Source organism: Microcaecilia unicolor, chromosome 4 (genome assembly GCF_901765095.1).
Source record: "Microcaecilia unicolor chromosome 4, aMicUni1.1, whole genome shotgun sequence".
In the NCBI taxonomy this organism is placed as follows: Eukaryota; Metazoa; Chordata; class Amphibia; order Gymnophiona; family Siphonopidae; genus Microcaecilia; species Microcaecilia unicolor.
Window position 1 is genome coordinate 263859807 of NC_044034.1, and position 21698 is coordinate 263881504.

The 21698-nt window shown below is 44.6% G+C and overlaps 1 protein-coding gene across 4 annotated transcripts in view; it reads left to right on the plus strand.

Annotated features, from left to right (window-relative positions):
• Nucleotides 1–1823: 1823 nt before the first annotated feature.
• The window catches only part of CHAMP1 (chromosome alignment maintaining phosphoprotein 1), a 36357-nt gene continuing 16482 nt past the window's right edge, over nt 1824–21698 (plus strand). The window contains exons 1-4 of one of the 4 annotated variants that reach the window (XM_030201485.1): nt 1824–1919; nt 6767–6851; nt 18935–19111; nt 19487–19625. The gene's annotated coding sequence lies outside the window, so the exon portion shown is untranslated. The remainder of the gene's footprint in view (nt 1920–6766; nt 6852–18934; nt 19112–19486; nt 19626–21698) is intronic. The other 3 variants (XM_030201487.1, XM_030201486.1, XM_030201489.1) reach the window with 3 other exon arrangements.

Consider the following 21698-nt stretch of genomic DNA (forward strand, 5'->3'; position numbering starts at 1 on the left):
CAGGCTTCCCAAGGCAGATTACAACATTTAAGATGAACCCATCAGGAAACAGGATATTCTACTACTACCTAACATTTCTAGAGCGCTACTAGGGTTATGCAGCGCTGTACAGTTTAACAATGAAGGACAGTCCCTGCTCAAGGAGCTTACAATCTAAAGGATGAAATGTCAAGTTGGGACAGTCTAGATTTCCTGAGTAGAGGTATGGTGGTTAGGTGCCGAAGGCGACATTGAAGAGGTGGGCTTTGAGTAAGGATTTGAAGATGGGCAGGGAGGGGGCCTGGCGAATGGGTTAATGGAGTTTATTCCAAGCATGGGGTGAGGCGAGGCAGAAAGGGCAGAGCCTGGAGTTAGCAGTGGAGGAGAAGGGTACTGAAAGGAGGGATTTGTCTTGAGAGCGGAGGTTGCGGGTAGGAACGTAAGGGGAGATGAGGGTAGAGAGGTAGGGAGAGGCTGCAAATCGCGTACATTTGAAGGTAAGTAGGAGAAGCTTGAACTATACGCGGTACCTGATTGGAAGCCAGCAAAGTGACTTGAGTAGAGGGGTGATATGAGTATAACGGTCCAGGCGGAAGATAAGACGTGCAGCAGAGTTCTGAATGGACTGAAGGGGGGATAGATGGCTAAGTGGGAGGCCAGTAAGGAGTAGGTTGCAGTAGTCAAGACGAGAGGTAATGAGAGAGTGGATGAGAGTTCGGGTGGTGTGCTCAGAGAGGAAAGGGCGAATTTTGCTAATGTTGTAGAGGAAGAAGCGACAGGTCTTGGTTATCTGTTGGATATGCGCAGAGAAGGAGAGGGAGGAGTCGAAGATGACTCCGAGGTTGCGGGCAGATGAGACGGGGACGAAGAGGGTGTTATCAACTGAGATAGAGAGTGGAGGGAGGGGAGAAGTGGGTTTGGGTGGGAAGACAATGAGCTCGATCTTGGCCATGTTCAGTTTCAGGTGGCGGTTGGACATCCAGGCAGCGATGTCAGATAAGCAGGCCAATACTTTGGCCTGGGTTTCCGCAGTGATGTCTGGAAACAGGATATTCTCACTGAAATTTGGCCATCTGTATTGTATACAGTGTATTTACTAAGTTTTAAGTGTAGAAAATGAGCACAAATACAGAGTTTAAAATTGCTGTTTCTACCAGCTATAATAATTTTTAAGCTGTTTTAGTGATATTCAATTGTTACATGATATTTATATGTACATATGGGAACCTTTCAAAAAAATTAAAAAGCTGTCCAATAAGTAAAACAAAACTTTTGTCCTCCACCGTTTAAGGTACTGCCTATCCAATTGAAACTGCTTTAGACTTGCTACAGATGGACCAACAATTAAAAAACAAAACAAAACACAATATGGATGCAGCAGTTCATAGGTTGTCTTATTTTGTTTTGAGTGAACGGGGATGACGGCTGCGCTGGGAAGGGGAAACTTAGATTTTCCTAATTGGCTTCCTTGCTTACAGTGGACTAGATAGGCTCGCTTCCACTCCTGTTTATAGCCCATTGTGATGATCTAACCTCCTTACATGGAATACAGTAAGAGAAGCTATTGGAGTACCAGAATGAGGCTCTGGAATACACAGAGAGAAGCTATTGGAGTACCAGAATGAGGCTTCTTTGGAAAGAGGGGACCAGATCAAGGAGGTTTTGAAAATCTATGAGGCTTCAAATAATAATGAATAACGCCCCCCCCCCCCCCAAAAAAAAAAGTACACAGCGCAAGAAAGAAATCCAAAAACCTGTAACAAGAATAAGTTGTCCGCAGCCATTGTTCAAAAGTAGCCCAATTTGGCTGGATAAGGATAACAGGCAACATTGAAATTGTCATGCGCAGCGCTGGCAACCGGAAGCGGCATGCACTACTATTTTGATGCGCCGCGAAGACGGCTTACGGTGGAAGCTTCGCTTCACTTCACTTCACTCTGGTAACAGTGGGTGCTGAATAATAGTTATAATAGTCTTGCTACTAAGATTGACATCTCATCTGCTTATAAGGTTTTCGATTAAGGAAGTTGGTGGAGCTAGTGCCCAGGAGAAAATTATGTGCCGCAGAAGAGTCTAAATGGAAAGGGATGCGAGAAGGGAAGGCCTGCCTAGCTTAGTTGCTGTGTTAGAACTCCGCGCGGGGTAGGGGAGGAGAGGAGATGAGGCGTTTGGAGGGACAGGCGCAGCGTAGTACAATATTTTAGCCCATCAAGGAGGGTGTGTTTTCCAAATAATGTTATCTATAGAAATCAAACAAAATAAAACATGGAAAAGAAAATAAGATGATACCTTTTTTTATTGGACATAATACATTTCTTGATTAGCTTTCGAAGGTTGCCCTTCTTCGTCAGATCGGAAATAAGCAAATGTGTTGATAGTATATATAAGTGAAGCTTCAAAGCATTTCAATGACAGTCTAGCATGGTGGGGGTTGGGTACATCAAAGCATTTCATTTCATTGATAGTCTAACAGGATGGGTGTGGGTAGTTGAGAGGAGAGTGATAAACAGAGAAATACAACTTTATGGTTTATAATGGGCTAGAAAACCCAGATCCTTGTTAAGTCCTGTCTGTTGGGTGTCAAAATATTGTTGAAATATTGTTGAAAGTGATTTACTGCAACTAAATTGGAAGAATACCGTAAGGCCCTGCCTCAGGCTGTTTGCAGTCTGAGGGGTAAATTTGTAGCGGGAAACTGGGTAAGGGCATTATGCTAAAGAGATATCTGTCTGGAGGATGGTATGATAAAAAGCCCGTTGAGGAAAAGAAAAAGCAGTGCAAGGAAGGGGGATTATTAAAGAAATCCATGGGGGGGGAGGAATAATGTTATAACATGGCGCAGGGGTATGGGGAAAATTAGTTGTTTTGTAGAAAAGTAAGGGGGAGAAGCAGGGCCGGATTAATACTATATTGGGCCCTAGGCAAGCATACATTTGTGGGCTGCCCTACCAGGGACCCCATGCCCCACCATCATTTCACCTCTCCAGAAGTAGCAGGGAAAATTTCAGAGCCTAGCTGTGGGTATGATAGCAGTAATAGTGTGTGAGCATATGGACTATGCAAGCACATGCTTTGAATGGAGAGACTTAATGGGTAGAGACGGAGAGCTGCCAAGTTACCCAGTTCTTGGAGGGAAACTCTGAGCCAGTCCTGGATTTTTTCATCCCTATTACATAGTAACATAGTAGATGACGGCAGAAAAAGACCTGCACGGTCCATCCAGTCTGCCCAACAAGATAAACTCATATGTGCTACTTTTTGTATATACCTTACCTTGATTAGTATCTGCCATTTTCAGGGCACAGACTGTAGAAGTCTTGCCCAGCACTAGCCCCGCCTCCCACCACTGGCTCTGCCACCCAATCTCTGCTAAGCTTCTGAGGATCCCTTCCTTCTGAATGGTACATTATGGAACCCAAAGTGCTGATTTAAGTTGATGATATCAGAGACTACAAAAAGAACACTGACTTGGGATATAAGTTGAAAAACAGGACTGGCCAAAAAGTCTCACTCCTAGACTGGAGCTGGGTAACTTGGCAGCTGTGCAGTGGTGGGCTCAGAACCAGGGAAGCTGGGCAAGTCATATTCCCTCTCTATTGCCTTTGATACAAACTCAGAGATTCGAGGATCGACTGCCTGAAAGAGTGAGGTTTAAGGGCAATGGGTTGAAGGTATACATTTCTAAAGTTTACATGTGAAAAAAGGTTCACAAATGGAAAAAGCAACATAAACTTATAGGCAGACTGGACAGGGTAAATTCTCTGGGCTGAAAATTTCCCTTTACTTAGTATTTGTACAAGTGAACTTCCCCATTCAAGCCCAGATTTTCAAAGGGAAGTTTCATTTCTGTGAGACCATCCTCACCAGATACACAGTAATATCCACAAGTACATGACATGCACTTTTTAGCTCTCTTTTCTAGTGTTGCCCTGCTGCTCTCATTCAGGCAATGCCCCCACCACAAGGAAGTTAGATAAAACAGGAGACAAAGGGGTCTTTTTACAAAGGCACGCAGAATAATGGCTTTCGATAGTGTAGGCACATGCCAATCCATTTTTGAGTGTGCCTGTAAAAAAGGCCTTTTAAAAATTTTTGCTGAAAATGGATGTGCGGCAAAATCCAAATTGCTGTGTGTCCTTTTTGGGTCTGAGACCTTACCACCAGCCATTGACCTAGTGGTAAAGTCTCATGCGGTAATGACCTATGTGCTTTAAATGCCACTTGGCGTGCGGCCAAAAATAAAAAATGTTTTTTGGATGCACACCAAATATGAAATTACCGCAAGAGCCATGCAGTAGCCATGCGGTAACTCCATTTTGGCACGCATTGGGCGCACGTAGACGCTTATGCGGCTTAGTAAAAGGACCCCAAAATGAGTTAAAAAGTTGAAGGCAATTAGGTTAGCCTCTGCTTCCCCTTCCCTTAGCAGCCGTCATCCCAGTACACTCAAAGCAAACAAACCTATGAGCTGCAGTGTCCATTATGTTGTTCTTTATTGTTGGTAGCATTTTTATTTAATTTCACGTATATTTTCAAATACGCCAGCTTGTGCAGTACACAGATGTACACAGAGGAAGTATAATAATGGAGTAACTTTTCATAGGTAGAGTAGTAATTTTTTTTTAATTGTAATCAGCATGCCAATTGGAGGGGCTGATTATAGGGACACCCTGGCACTGTTATATTTGTGCAGAGATTTTTTTTCTCCTGGTAAAGGGCCACTAAAACAGACATCATGTTATGCGAATCAGCTGCCTAACATTAGAGTTTGTATCTATTTATTTACTTATTTATTTATGACATATCACACATTAAACATGAATTAGGTTGAAACTTGAGAGCATTAAAAAATGTTTCCTTTGCCTACATCGGAAGAAAAAGATGGCATGTGGGAACTTGCACCTTTTGCTTTGTGGATTGCTGTGGTATATTATAAAAAAGGATATTTTTATTAGTACTATTTAGAAGACAGATACTGAATATTGAGTGCAGAGCTGCCTTCATGCAGAAGTCCAGAGTCAGTGTAAATGTGCCAACATTGTCCAGTTCGGCACACTGTTAACTGCCAAGTTCATACAAAATTATGTTCAGTGGAAAATAAATCTGTTGGCTCAGGCTGCCTTCTATGTGAATATTCCATCGGTGTTACCACGTATTACATATTGTGGGCATTTGCTTTAACAGTTGATTGTTTTGATTTGTTTATCCAGACCTTTCATGCACATGGTTTTGCTTTTTAAACCCAAAGGTGAATCCTAAGGATGGTTGAACAATTAGGTATAAACTGTGTTGTTTCTGACTTGTTTTGGATTGTTTTGGGTCCTGCTGATCTGTACATCTGCTGTCTGGAATTTTGGAAGATGGAAATAAAAAAAATAAAAATTAAATTTTGGATGTACTCTGTAGAAGTTGTTTACTTTTGCAATGCGATGGTTGCCTGTTCTAGTGTGAGCATGTGATAGCCTTTGAATAACTGCCTATATTTATGGCTATGATTTCTTAACATGTGGCATTATTAAAGGACAAACTTTTAAATACCCAGTTGAGTATGTATGTTAATCTCAACTTTGTAAATGTTTCAGACATGTCCATCTATTTGCTCCCATGATATAACTGAATTCTGTTATTCTGTCTTACTGTATTTTCAGATGTAAGCCACAGTGAACCAGACTTTGCTTGGGATAATGTGTGATATAAATGTTAAAAAAAAATCCTTTATCCTCCACCTTTTAAGCACTGCCTACCCACTGGGTAATGATGGCACAAGGAAAGCAAGTTTGGTCCAGTGAAGACTAACTCAAAATAACCTGTTCCTTAGCTGGGCCCTAGTATTATCATATTGAAGATGTGACCATACCATGCCTCTGTGGTTATGTTCCACGATTAACTGGATATCTTGAAAGGATTATATAAACTTTGAATACATAACTAGGGATACAAACATACGTTTATTTACTCAGTATCACAATTTCTCAAGTACAGCCACAAAACAACCTTTTAGGATGCAAAATGTTCACAATGAGCTCCTTTTATTATTGACCGGATAGAGATGAGTTTTCAGTTTTGGCACAGTATAAGTCATCACAAGAACAAAATATAAGAAAACCAATGGACTGCATTAGGGGCTTATTGCCCATTTAGTTATTTTTAAACAAAAGAGATCTGCATGAAACAAAATATTTATTTTTATTTTGACTTATAAAACCACTTCCCCCTGAAACATGTTCAAAACAGAATAATCCATTTGTGTATCTAAAATGTAAACTTCTACAAAACAGATGAAGTTGTGATTTAATGTGCCCCAAAGAAAGGAGAGTTTAATTCTACTTTCATTTAATTTCAATATATTCCATCATCTTTATAACAGCAGGCTTCCCAAGGCAGATTACAACAAAAGTTAAGATGAACCCATCAGGAAACAGGATATCCTGCCTGAAATTTGGCCATCTGTATTGTATAACACAGTGTAGACAAATGAGCCAAAATATAGCCTTTATTAGTGCTGTTTCTACCAGCTACAATAATGTTTGAAGCTGTTTTAATGTTATTCAGTTTTAATGATATTTATATCTACATTTTGGAAGCTTTCAAATAAATTAAAAAGCTGTCAAGTTAAAAAAAAGTATTTTCTTCAACTTTTAAGGCACTGCCTATCCAACTGAAACACCTTTAGACTTGTTACAGATGGACCAAGTATAGGCAGTCCCTGATTTCTAATAATCTTTTGCTTTTGTTTTCAGTAACTGTTTTTCTGCCTTTCTAAAGCTGTTCTCTTCTCTCTGACAAGCTTTGGCATTGAAAACTGCAAGCAGACTGCTCCTCCCAGAAGTCTCCCTCACACAGGAGCTGTGAGAAAATTTTGCACATTAAAGGTAGGCGGTCCTTCTGTGCATCACTCGGAATGCTCATTTTAATACTAATGAGCTCATTCTAATACATTTGCATAGGATTATCGTTAGCTGCTATTCCAAACACAAAAACCACCAGAACCCCTTTGCTCATTAGACGCTGAATAACGTGATTGCTAGACTGGCTAAAACCAGTTTAAATCACATGTTGCTAGCTCAGACCCCTAAGTAAAGGTAGAGAAGAAAGGAGAGGTAGGATAGAAGGAGTAAGGGGGTAGGAGAACTACAATAATCATGATAGGAAAGCTGGGGGGAAACACATCAGGAGAGGGAGCATCCTCAGAGTCACTTAGTGCCAGGGCCTACTAATGAAGCGGCAAAGGACATTGAAAAGCTTCCATAGTTTATAGTTTATTTAACATTTTCTATACCGCTCTAACTGACTAGCAGAACTGAGCCGTGTACAGGCTAAAATATATAAAAACAGAAAAGAACTCCATCTAACATGATAGGAAAGAAACAAAATGAGAGTACTAAAGACAAAGAAATTAAGAGAACATTCTCAGACAAAAATAATAAATTAAGACAAACATAACTACAGACAATTTATCATAACCACTGTGCGAGGCTCTATACCGACCCTTAATTAAAAGCTTGGTGGAACAACCAAGTTTTTATTGCTATTTTAAACTTTTAAAAAGCAAGTTCACAATGGATGGAGAGAGGAAGGTTGTTCCCGGTATAAGGGACCAGAAAATAAAACGTGCTGTGTCTGGTCATTTCAGGTTGCGCATTTTTAGGTCCTGTAAGTACCAACCAAAAGTCGTGCAGGGAATGTAACATTCTACTGGTAGAATAAGGGATGGTAAGAGCAGATAAATATTCTAGTATATCTGTTCTAAAGGCTTTAAAATATAAGGACCAGTATCTTGAAAATTATTCTTTGCTCTACTGGTAAACAGTGATGTCCATAAAGAGAATGTCACTTTCCCCAAGGCTCCCCCTTGGCTTCTAGCTGTGCTTTAACTGAGTAGGTATGATACACAGGCAGTTCCTACCTTACTGCTAGGGTCTTGGCTGCCTGCTCCTTTCTACTTGAGCTAACATCTCAGTCCCTTGGGATGAGCCAGCCTGTTTCTGTATCCCCTCCCCCATACAGTTCCTAGGGCTTCAGCCTATGGGTTTCCTTCTGTGACATCCATCTGATTCTGGGCTGACTTCCTAGGAATACCGGAGACTTTTAAGGCCATTACCACCCTGCGCCATCTTTTTGTATTTGCAGTTACTCTAACCATTTTATAAATAGTGTTTTTTTTTTTTTGTTACATTTGTACCCCGCGCTTTCCCACTCGTGGCAGGCTCAATGCGGCTTACATATTGTATACAGGTACTTATTTGTACCTGGCGCAATGGAGGGTTAAGTGACTTGCCCAGAGTCACAAGGATCTGCCTGTGCCTGTTGTGTGTTTGTGGTGAAATGGTGAATTTTCTAGCATGTGAATTATAAGAATATTTTATGAAGTGTATTTCTCTAGTTTGGTCAGCTGGTGGTGCGTGTTTTATGTTTAAAGCTGTTACACAGAAATGACTGTTCTTTCTTTAGTTTAACACAAAGAGGAAGTAACCTGCACTGATATGGCCAGCTACTTTAAAAAAATGTTGTTCTGGACTCTGATTGGCACAGAAGCTTAAATTCAGTCAAGAAATACTGGATTTTTCCTTAGTTTCAGTTTGGAAGTAGAGAGAGAAAGACCTCTTTACTGAGACCCTGTGAGCAGTTGTATTCTGTAACTCGTGAGCAGCTATATTTCCTGTACTTCCCAGGCACTATCCAGGTAGTGACAGAATGTTTGGATAGCTTTGTAATTGATCCTTATTCAGTTACCTGTTGTTTTACATCTGTTTTTGTAGTTCACTGTTCAGTAATTTTTATGACAATAAACCTTTTTTAATTTATTGACTCTGCTTGTCTAGGCTGACTAAGAATCCTGGTGGTTTGTGTAATGTGAGTGTGGCCCCAGTAACCTAGAAATCACTGGGGATAACTTGAGAGCGAGAGACTCTCCCAGAGGCAGTTGTGACCCAGTCGGTGGAAGAAGGGTGCTAGTTTAGAGCACATGCCCAGGTTCAGGCGGACCTGAGCTGTGCTGCGGATAGCCGCAGGATTAGCCCCTGGCGAGTGGCTAGGCATTTCGTGACAGAGTTCTTACATTAATTTACATTTGTATCTTCCTAATAGTTAATTAGTTTAAAGTTATGCTAATAAATAATGGTAACAGTTTTTACAGTGGCTTATAATTTTGTGTTTCTAACATTATTTATAATTTACACTTCTTATCTAATTTATGTTCGCTTTGGATTGTCTGTAGACTAAAGTGTTCAAGGCTTGCTATACATTCTAATTTTGATTCAGGTCTGGAATTTGGGCCGCTTAGCCAAACGTTATCTCCTTTGAGCAGTGTGCAATATAATATACAGAATTATATTTCCATATCATCATGCTGATCAATCCATAGACTGGTGGGTTGTGTCCATCTACCAGCAGGTGGAGATAGAGAGCAATTTTTTGCCTCCCTATATGTGGTCATGTGCTGCCGGAAACTCCTCTGTATGTTCTCTATCTCAGCAGGTGGTGGTCACACACAGCAGCAGCTCTGGCTAGGCCTCCAAGCCTAATTTTTAGGTTTTGTTGAGTGCCTGGGGTTGAGGGCTCTTCTTGAGCAAGTGCAAACATGGTGGCGCCAGGTCCCTCCTTTTCTCCCCCCTCCCGCTAGCTCCGTTAAAAAAAAAAAAAAAATTTTGGACGTCCTTAAGGGCGTTTATTTCGACGTTTATTTAAACGTTTATTGCAGCTACTCACTGGGACACCAGGTCGTTACAGCTCGGAGCGAGAAGCAGGTAATTTTTACCTTTTTATAGCGGGCAGGGGGTTCCGCGATTGATCTCCATGTGGCCTATGGCGTCGGAGGGCGAGGGCGCGAAGAATCGCTCCCCGGACCGCGTGTGCGCTTCTAGCGGGGATGCGGGGGTTTTAAAGTCTGATTCGCCCTTGTTGGGTGTCAGTTTGGAGGCCAGTTAGTGTCCCGGGTCTTCCTCCGGTGCGGCGGTTTTTCCGCCATAAACGCCCATCCCCCGCTGCTCGCCTCCGCCATCTTGGCCGGCCACTCTGCTCGGACGGCTTCTTCTTGGGCCGCCCTTGAGCTGGGAGATGTTCATGCCATGGCCGCCCTTGATTTGGGCGACGGCAAAAAAGCGGCTAAAGTTAAGCGCCGTTCTTCCCGCGCGGCTCCTTCGCGGAGTGTCGCGCCGGACGCCATCTTGGATGCGCAGCATGTTGCTCCCCCGCTCTTGCGAGCGCCGGTTGAGGGTGCGTCTAGGGCTGTGGCCCAGGCTGCTGAAATACACAGTCTGGGGGGTTTCTCCCCCGAGTTTATTTTGCTGCTGCATCAAGCTTTCCTTATGCAAAACGCTGCCCCTTCTCCCTTGTCCGATAACGGGGTTGAGGCCCCCGGAAGTAAACGCCCTTGGGTGGATTCCCAGGCCTTAGAGGACACTGTTTCCTCTGATGTAGATGAGGGCAGCGTATCTGAGTTCTCCCAACGGTCCTTTGGGGATTCCTTGGAGGAGACGGATTCCCGCTCGGATGGAGCGGATGACCTCTCTGCAGCGCGGATCTTTCGCTCAGAGGATTTGCCCAACCTGTTACTGCAGGCCATGAGCATTTTGAAGATTTTCTCGCCAGAGGACGTCTCTCCCTCAGCCCCTGTTGGCTCTGCCATTATGCTGGGGACGAAGCGCCCGCCTAGAACCTTCCACGTGCATGATGCCATGCACACCTTAATTTCGGCTCAATGGGATGTCCCGGAAGCGAGCCTCAAAGTGGCTAGGGCTATGTCCCGCCTCTATCCTTTGCCTGAAAGTGAACGTGAGGCCTTTCTTTGGCCTACCGTGGATTCTTTAATCACTGCGGTGACTAAGAAGACGGCGTTGCCGATGGAAGGTGGCACGGCCCTAAAGGACGCCCAAGACAGAAGATTGGAAGCGGCTTTAAGGTCGTCCTTCGAGGCGGCTGCCTTAAGTTTGCAGGCCTCAGTTTGCGGCTCCTATGTGGCCAGGGCGTGCCTGACGATGGTGCAGCGGGCTTCCCCCTCGGATCCTTCCTTGAGGGCTGACTGGCCGGCCCTGGAATCGGGCTTGGCTTATTTGGCAGACTTACTGTATGATGTCTTGAGAGCCTCGGCTAAAGGCATGGCTCAGACAGTCTCTGCGTGGCGCTGGCTTTGGCTGAAACATTGGTCTGCGGACCACGCCTCTAAGTCCCGCCTGGCTAAGTTGCCTTTTAAAGGCAAGCTGCTCTTTGGGGTCGAGCTGGATAAAATCGTGACCGATCTCGGCACGTCTAAGGGCAAGAGGTTACCAGAGGTCAGGGCTCAGGCCAGTGCTCGCCCCGGTATCTCCAGAGGACGGTTTCAAGAAGCCCGTCGGTACCGCCCGGGCAAGTCGGGCTCCTCTGCCCCCTCTTCCTTCAAAAGGAACTTCTCCCCCAAGCAGCATTCCTTTCGCTGAGACCGCCGTCCCGGAGGTACGCCCTCCGGTCCTCCCCCAGGGTCTCGTACCCAATGACGGGGTCCTGGTCCATGGCCCAGTGCAGATTGGAGGACGCCTGTCCTCGTTTCTGGGCGAGTGGACCAAAGTAACTTCAGACGCTTGGGTGCTGGAAGTCATCAGAGACGGCTACAAGTTAGAGTTCTGCCGACCCTTAAGAGACGGGTTTGTACTCTCTCCCTGCAAGTCTCCGGTCAAAGCTGTGGCAGTGCAGCAGACCTTGGACAACCTGATCCGCCTGGGTGCGGTTGTTCCGGTGCCAGAAAATCAGACTGGCAAGGGACGTTACTCCATTTACTTTGTGGTACCAAAGAAAGGAGGTTCTGTCCGGCCTATCCTCGACCTCAAAGGGGTCAATCCGGCCTTGAAAGTGCGGCACTTTCGCATGGAGACTCTCTGCTCTGTTATAGCGGCAGTGAAGGCAGGAGAGTTCTTGGCTTCCTTGGACATCAAGGAAGCGTACCTGCATATTCCCATCTGGCCTCCTCATCAACACTTTCTGCGTTTTGCAGTCCTGGGCCGACACTTCCAGTTCAGAGCCCTCCCTTTCGGGTTGGCTACTGCTCCGCGGACCTTCTCCAAAGTAATGGTGGTCATCGCGGCCTTCCTGCGAAAGGAAGGAGTACAAGTCCATCCTTATCTGGACGACTGGTTGATCCGAGCCCCCTCTTATGCAGAGTGCGGCAAAGCTGTGGACCGGGTGGTTGCTCTTTTGAGCTCCCTGGGGTGGATCATCAACTGGAAGAAGAGCCAGCTGCGCCCGACTCAGTCCCTGGAGTATCTGGGAGTTCGATTCGACACCCAAGTGGGCAGAGTGTTCCTGCCAGACAATCGGATTGTCAAGCTTCAGGCTCAGGTGGACCAGTTCCTAGTAGCCTCTCCTCTTCGGGCTTGGGACTATGTGCAGCTGTTGGGCTCTATGACGGCCACGATGGAAGTAGTGCCCTGGGCCAGGGCTCATATGAGACCACTACAACACTCTCTGCTGCAGCGCTGGACTCCGATGTCGGAGGATTATGTTGTGCGCCTTCCCTTGGACCCAGCAGTGCGCAAGGCGCTGAGCTGGTGGATGCAGACAGACAAGTTGTCTGCAGGAATGCCTCTGGTGACCCCGGAGTGGATTGTCGTCACGACGGACGCCTCTTTGTCGGGCTGGGGAGCCCACTGCTTGGGAAGGACAGCGCAGGGGCTCTGGTCTCCTGCAGAGGCAAAGTGGTCTATCAACCTCCTGGAACTCAGAGCCATTCGGTTGGCGCTTTTGGAGTTCATCCCGGTAGTGGCGTTGAAGCCAGTACGGGTCCTGTCGGACAATGCCACGGCTGTGGCCTATGTCAACCGCCAGGGAGGTACCAAGAGCGCCCCTCTAGCCAAGGAGGCCATGAATCTATGCCAGTGGGCGGAAGCGAACCTGGAACAGCTGTCAGCGGCCCACATTGCCGGAGTCATGAATGTCAAGGCGGACTTTCTCAGTCGCCATACCTTGGAGCCCAGAGAGTGGCAGCTCTCTGCTCAGGCGTTCTTGGATATCACGAAGCGCTGGGGCCAGCCGAGCCTAGATCTGATGGCGTCATCGGCCAATTGCCAAGTGCCGCGCTTTTTCAGCAGAGGACGGGACCCTCGATCCCTGGGAGTAGATGCTCTTCTCCAACAGTGGCCGACACAAGAGCTTCTCTATGTGTTCCCGCCCTGGCCCATGTTGGGCAGGGTGCTAGACTGGGTGGCAAAGCATCCGGGCCGGATAATCCTGGTGGGTCCGGACTGGCCCAGACGTCCCTGGTATGCGGACTTGATCAGGCTCTCAGTCGACGATCCTCTGCGTGGAGCGGGGCTTGTTACATCAGGGTCCCGTGATGATGGAGGATCCCTCCCCCTTTGGTCTTACGGCCTGGCTATTGAGCGGCAGCGTCTGAGAAAGAAGGGCTTCTCAGACAAGGTCATCGCCACTATGCTGAGAGCGAGGAAGCGCTCTACTTCTACTGCTTACGCCAGGGTTTGGCGTATCTTTGCAGCGTGGTGTGAAGCAGGCTCACTTTCTCCCTTCACTGCTCCAATTTCTTCAGTGTTGGCGTTCCTGCAAGAAGGTCTGGAGAAAGGCCTGTCGCTCAGTTCCCTTAAAGTCCAGGTAGCGGCTCTGACTTGCTTCAGGGGCCGCCTGAAGGGTGCTTCCCTGGCTTCGCAGCCAGATGTGGTGCGCTTTCTCAAGGGAGTTAATCACCTGCGCCCTCCTCTGCACTCAGTGGTGCCTTTGTGGAATCTCAACCTGGTGCTAAGAGCATTGCAGAAGCCGCCTTTTGAACCTTTGTCGAGGGCATCTCTGAAAGACCTGACGTTGAAAGCAGTCTTTTTGGTGGCTATCACTTCAGCCAGAAGAGTTTCCGAGCTCCAGGCGCTCTCATGTAGAGAGCCTTTTCTGCAGTTCACTGAGGCAGGAGTGTCTATTCACACAGTGCCTTCCTTCCTGCCCAAGATTGTTTCTCGCTTCCATGTGAATCAGCAGCTCTGTCTCCCTTCCTTTCGTAGGGAGGACTACCCAGAGGAATACTCTGCTCTCAAATATCTGGATGTGAGACGTGTCATCATCAGATACTTGGAAGTGACCAATGATTTCCGGAAATCGGATCATCTGTTTGTCCTGTTTGCAGGTCCTCGTAAGGGTCTGCAGGCTGCTAAGCCTACAGTGGCAAGATGGGTCAAGGAAGCCATTGCAGCGGCTTATGTGGCCGCGGAGAAGGTGCCGCCTATCCAGCTGAAGGCTCACTCCACTAGAGCTCAGGCGGCCTAGATGGCAGAGGCCGGGTCCGTCTTCTTGGAAGAGATTTGCAAGGCGGCAACTTGGGCTTCGGCCCATACCTTCTCCAGGCACTACCGCTTGACTGTGGCTGCTCGGGCGGAGGCCCGGTTTGGAGCTTCAGTGTTGCGGTCAGGGATTTCTATGTCCCGCCCTGGGTGAGTACTGCTTCGGTACATCCCACCAGTCTATGGATTGATCAGCATGATGATATGGAATGTAAAATTATGTATCATACCTGATAATTTTCTTTCCATTAATCATAGCTGATCAATCCATAGCCCCTCCCAGATATCTGTACTGTTTATATTCTGGTTGCATTTCAGGTTCAAGTTTAGTCTTCAGTTCCTGTTCAGGAGGACTTCGTGTTCAAGTTTTTCAATGAATTCTTCAAGAGTTGAGACGAATTTGTGTTACAGTGAGCTGCTGCATTCCTCTCCCCTCCGTTTTACGGGGCTGGATTGAGACTTAAATTCTGCCAGCGCTCCCTCCTGCTTCGTGCGGCAGTAGGGCAGTTTTGTACCCCTCCCGCTTCGGCGGTGTTAGGGTCAGTCAGCTCCTCCCGCGGTTGCAGTTGCAGGATAAGCCAGATCCCCCCGCATCGGCGGGTGTGGTGTCCCTCCCCCGCTCCGCGGGGATGAGCTGGACGGATTCCCCTCCCCCACTTGTGTGGGGATGAGCTGGGTTAATTCCCCTCCCCCGTTTCGGCGGTGGTGAGCTGGGCAGAGTGTCCCTTCGTGGGTGTAATTCTCTAAGTGCTGAGTCCTGCGGATGGAGCTTGGATATCGACATACTGAGGAGTTTCCGGCAGCACATGACCACATATAGGGAGGCAAAAGGATTGCTCTCTATCTCCACCTGCTGGTAGATGGACACAACCCACCAGTCTATGGATTGATCAGCTATGATTAATGGAAAGAAAATTATCAGGTATGATACATAATTTTACCTTTTCAAACACACCACACATCATCTCACTCCATATAGGATCCTACTAATCCTCAACCTCCTTTTTCAAAAGGTGTTTTAAAAAAAAGTTTTCAAACCTTTACAAAATACCAAATAATCTGATTCCTCCCCAACTTTTCTGGTAATATGCTAAACCTGTCACCCCTGTGCTTTCAGTCTTTTTTTTCTCTGCCAAGAATGGATGCACAGCTGTTCTCTGTTTCCTTAGAAAATGACACAATGAAATAAGAGAATGGCTGCACTTACTTGCTCTTTTCCCTGTAAGACTGAGGGGCTCATTTTCAAAGCACTTCAACTTACAAAGTTACGTAGGCTACTGTGGAACTTTGTAAATCTAAGTGCTTTGAAAATACACCTCCAATTGAGGTACCCACAGGAAAGGCAGCAGCGCAACCTACTTCCCCTCTGTCCTCTGCAATAAAAAAACCTTTGGGTAGGCAGACAAACTAAACCAAAATTGGTCGTTTGGGGGTACTTACCACACTGGCAACACCTCAGACACCTGGAGCTCACAGCCCAAACATCAGGGACTGCTCTTCACTCTTCTCATTTCCTCTTTCTGAGGAGAAACCTAAAAAGAAAGTTTGTCATGGAGACTGATGTTACAGGACAGACTCTTAAGCAGTGGGAGGAGCACACTGCTGAGGCACAAAATTGGACAGTAAAACACACAGAAAAGGCAGTGAAAAATTCCAGGACCAATTTTTAAAGTCTCCTCATTCAGATAAGAGATGTACCACTTGCAAAGAGATTTCTCCTCAGTTATTGGGCTGATAAGTCAGATCCCTTTTCTCCCTCCCTTCCACCAATGCATCTCCTGAGTGTGGTGTTTCACCCTATCCTGTGGGGGGAATAGTAATACAGTGACTCTCCTTTCATATACATTTTTGAGAGAGGTTTGTCTTGCGTTTAGTGTTAAGAGAGCAATCCTGTGAACCAGTACTGAGCACATCAGCTCAGCAGACAGCGCTTCTACATGAATTGTTAATTCCTGCTCGTAGGTCTGTCTCTTCTATTTTCAACCTATTCCCCCCTCCCCAATCTGTCCACCAGATCTAGTTATTATCCTTAGGGACCCTGATGACGAAGATTCATTTCCATCTTCTCCATGCATTTGTCCAGCTGTAGGTATTCGATGTGTTCCTCAACCTGTTGTCCAATTTCTTATAATTACAAAAAGTGACCTCAGGAAGATATGTCAAATCCAAAATTCCTCTTCTGATTGATGAAAACCTTTATTCTGGGACCTATAGAATCTCAGGAAGATTTCCTGTCCATCCTTATAGCAATGAAAACACCAAAGGAGTCACAGGCACTACCTGTTGATCAGATTGTGCAGGACTTGCAAGTAGAATTATGGGAAAACACTCTTATCCTTGTATCTAAGAATTTGCACTGGGACATTATCAAATGCAACAGTGGTATTAGAAGCAGCTATTCAGTTCAAAAGGGCTAAGCTTAATTCTTGTATGCCCCCTGGCAAAGCTTATAAGATAATGGACATTACGTAGAGCTTATAAAATCTGTTTGTTCACTTTGAAGATTTTGTCTCATCAGTTGCAGATGCTCCATTACCATCATATGCTGCTACCACAGGCTCTGGAGCATTCTAGATCTTCTCTGGATAGTACACAAATTCAGCTCTTCCAAATTCTCATGTCTCTTGAAGAATGCACTTTTCATCTAGTGAAGGCTATTTATAATGCCTGTGACATTACTTCAAGAACAGCAGTTGTAGCTGTTGGAGGTTGTAGGATGGCTTGGTTAAGGGCCTTTGGCCTTTTTGAAGATTTGCATGATCATTTGCCATACTGTATCTCAGATCAAGGATAGCTCTTCCACAATAAGGGAGCTTTCCTTCCTACTACCAGAACAGGTCGCTGCGTAATCATAGAGGATCTCATTTTCTTTATAAAAAGTAATACACAAAACAGTTCTTTCAGCAGTTCTTTCTGAGGTGATGCTACCAGCTGTATAGCAGGCCACTTCTTAAGTGTCAGCATAGGGAGTCTGAAGATCACAAATGCATGTGTTTCAGGATCATTTAACACAATTTGATGAAATTAAGACAATCCTTAATTCAACCATCTGTAACTTGTTCTTAGAAACAAAGGCCAAGAGAATGGAAGCAGCAGTGTTTGATTCCCAATGCAGCTCCTTGTGACTGTGGGCAAGTCACTTAACCCTCCATTGCCCCAGGTACAAAATAAGTACCTGTATATATGTAAACCGCTTTGAATGTAGTTGCAAAATACCACAGAAAGGCGGTATATCAAGTCCCATTTCCCTTTCCCTTTGACAACAGTGGCCTTAAAGCCTAACCATTCTTTCTGACTACCTTCTGGTGAAAGGTGGGCTTAAGTTTTTATGGGAGGCATAACGTTCATTTATTGCATAGGTGGGTTTTGTGCATAATTGATTAGGATTTCAGGATACATTTTCTTCCACTATAGGTACCTCTGGGTCTTTCTAAGATCCCAGGCCATTATATAACTATTAGCTGTGGAGATAGATCTCCTTAAATGGAACAGTGCAGTAGCAGAGGTCACATTGTGCCAGAGAGGATATCCCCAAAAAGTCGGGAGGCTTGACTGATACTTGATTTCGGAGGTCTCAATTTATTTGTAAAAAGAGAAAATTGTATGATGAATTCCTTAGCCACATTCATCCCTCTCCTCATTCAAAGCAATTGGTAAGTGTCCCTCACTGTCAAAGATGCTTATATTTTCATCCCTATACATTGGCATTTCCTACGTTTTACTTTTCTTAATCATCTTGAAGTGGTTTAGAGAAACGCAACAAAAATGGGTATGGGGTTTGAGGAGAGACTTGAGTACCTGAACGTTCATACCCTGGAGGAAAGGAAGGATGGGGTGATATGATATAGACATTAAAATATTTGAAAGGTTTTAATCTACAAACAAACCTTTTCCATAGATGGGAAGATAGTAGAACTAGAGGACATGAAATGAGGTTTCAGGGGAGCCTACTCAGGAATAATGTCAGGAAGTACTTTTTCATGAAGAGAGAGGTAGATAACCTGGATGCCCTCTGGGAGGTGATAGAGATGAAAACAGTAACAGAACTCAAAAATGTATGGATAAACACAAAGGAATCTTGTATAGAAGGCATGTAACCGAACAAGCTTAGCAGTGATTAGATGGCAACACCAGTAACTGGGAAGCAAAGCTAATGCCAGGCAGACTTCTACGATCTGTGCCCTGAAAATGGCAAGGACAAATCAAGATCAGCTATACATATAGTAGTATCACTTCATACCTTATGTTATGAGTTTATCTTGTTGGGCAGACTGGATGGACTGTACAGGTCTTTATATGCCTTCATCTACGATGTTACTATATCACTTCCACTGTCAGATGCTTCCTTTCATCCTTTTTTTTTCACCTAGGGTTTTCATGAAATGTCTAATGGTGGTATCAACCCATCTCTGGAAAGAAGGACCATTTCATTTACCTTTACTTGAATGACTGGCTCCTATCTGGGCATAGTCCATCGATGGTAATCACTTCTTGACACCGTGCATACATGTCAAAGTTTGGGGTTCCTCATAAATGTAGAAAAGTCCATCTTAGACAGCCCAGTTTATTAGCCAGCCCAGAAGCAGAGCTCAAAAACATAGCAGTCAAAACTTATCTTCCTCAGGATTGTCAGCTGAGACTTTCATCTCTTTGCAACAAAATGTACACGGGATTGACCATGGCTTGTTCTGTCTTCAATTTGTTAGGTCCCATGGCAGCTTTACGAGATGGTGGCTGAGATTGTTCAAGTGACATCCCAGATTTAATTGGAATCTGCAACTGCACTCTTTGTCAAGAAGAATCCCTCTCATGTCCTCTATCTGGAAGAATCTGGAACCTTGCATGGTCGTTGCAAGCCACTTTCCAAGCTACCTATCTTCCAGGTGAGAGCACTCAGCCAGTAGATTCACGCATTCACAATTTAGACCCTCACAAATGGTCTCTCGATCCAGTAGTAGTGCAGTTTCTTTTTGCAAATGAGGAACCACAACGGTAGCTCAGTTTCTTTTCTGCAAACAGGGAACTGCAATAGTGGGATCTATTTGCCTCACAATACAACAAGTGCCCTCTATTGTACCGTATGGCCAGCTCCTCATTGACTAACCCACAATGTTGTTTCCCAATGTGGGGACAGGGTGTTCTTTATGCTTTTCCACCTTTTCCCCTTTTACCTTGACAGTTCAAGACAAAGCCCATATCATTCTTGTGGCATCTTGTTGACCCAGATAAATCTGTTTGTCTTTTATTCTCACTGACAGTGGACCAGCTGATATTCTTGGCAGTTCAGTCATCACTGCTGACACAACACAGTGGTAAATTGCTATACTTCAGTCTCCAATCTCTACATCTCACAGCTTGGGTATTGAGAGCTAATGATTGCCCATTTCCACTCTCTCAGTAAGTATGAGACATCATCTTGGCCACAAGAAAAGCTTCAATTTAAAAAACCCTATAGTGGATTCAATTTTCTCCTTAGTGTGTGTAGAAGATTATTAATCCTTTTTCTTAAATTCTTTTTCACATGCTTAATTCTGGTCTCAAAACCACATCAGTTCATTGTCATGCTACAGCCTTAGCACTGTACCATGACAAGGTAAATCATAAGAAGCAACAAAAAGCAGAAGTGACCCGTTTGAAAAACCAACAGGGGCAAAAGAGCAAAAAAAAGGCAGTCGACCACAGAAGTTCCAACACGGGGGAATTTATTAAGAACAAATCAACTCAAAAGAGGTCCATGGAATATTTTGCTGTCTGTGAAGGGTGGTTTGCTGCTTTCTCAGTGTGAAGATTCACCAGTGTTATTGCTTGATTTTTCACTGTTTGTCACCCATCAATGGTGAATTGATTGTATTTTTTCTGGGATTATATGCTGGCTATTCTTTTGATACCAACTCCAATTGAAGTGTTTATGTAGGCACAATACAGATAGCACACTTTAGGTGTGTTAATGGGGTACTTGATACTTAGTATAAATTCTGAAAAAAATGAGTCCCAAACAAGACTAACATTAGTAAGTGAAGTGTCAGAAGCAAATCCTTAGATCCAAGCACATTGCGCCCAAAATAATTGAAAAAACTAACTCCACACCCAAGAATTATAAAAATAGGGTAATTGTTTATTTACAATAGCAACAGATATAAGAAAGGCAGAAATGAAAACAAAGCCAATCTCATCACAGAAATATCTAAATGCATATAAATCCGTAGATGGAATTCTAATCTGGTCAGGCTACTCTATCCCCATAGAGCACTAATACAAAGGTGCATGGCACATATACAACCTGATGCAGATCTCTAGATAACAGTGTTCTTCAGATAGTCAGTCTGGTCCGGACACAGACTTGCTCCTTGGGCTGGATGTTGATAACAGCAGCCCCTGTCTTTGATAAGAGCCCTTATTTATAGAGAAATCACGGACTACTACTACTATTTGACATTTCTAAAGCGCTACTAGGGTTACGCAGCTGTACTGATGATGCACATTCTGTCCTTGTGGATGTCATACACATAACATTGTTATCCCCATTGTTGTGACTTCAGGGGCCATATGATTGTCTCACTGGCACCAAATTGAGGGGGCACCTTGGTAAAGAGCCAGGGTTTCACAAATGATATGCAGTTTTGCTGGCCACAGCGTCTCTGCAGCTGTAAGGGTAATTCCAACAGTCCTTGGCTGTTCTGGCCGTGACATCTGCAGAATCTTTTCAGCAGTCTTTGTATGCAAGGTCGAGGCTTTAAAGATGGAAATTCTGGGTCTGCATATGAAAGTCAGATTATTGATGCTGGATGTAGTATATTCCCATATATCATTATTACATAGGAATACACATATATTGCTTCGTAGTACTGGTTTTGCTCCTACATTTAGACTTCTGAGACAGGCGCATATAGTGATGAAACACAGGACTGCATCAAGTCAGGGTCACTTCCGTGGACCTGTTTTGAGTTGATTTTGTTCTTAATAAATATCCCTGTGTTGGAACTTTTTTTGCTTTTTGTCCAGGCTAAATGATAAACCTGTTTATCAACATCCCTTGGTATCTCGAATTATGAGAGGGCTCATGCATGAGCGACCATTTCTTTAGAGGGCATCCCTTCTGTTAAACCCTTCATTTGAACCTCTCAGTCAAGCTACCCTTAAGCACCTTACCTGAAAAACTATTTTTCTTAATTCAGTCATGTCAGTTAGAAGTGTTAGTAAACTCGAAGGTTTAATTTATACCCTCCTTATGTGCGTTAATGCAGAAAAGGTTATTCTGTGCACGCTTCTTAAATTCCTTCCAAAAATAGTCTCAATTTTTCAAATCAACCAGCCCATTATTCTCTCAACCTTTTCTCCTAAGTCATATTCTATGACAGCAGAACAGGATCTTTAATTTTGGGTTATTGTAAAGCTCATCTCATCTTTTGGTGACTTTAATCCACATAATTTAGAGGTGCCAGCATCTAAGTGCACCATTTCTAGATGGAT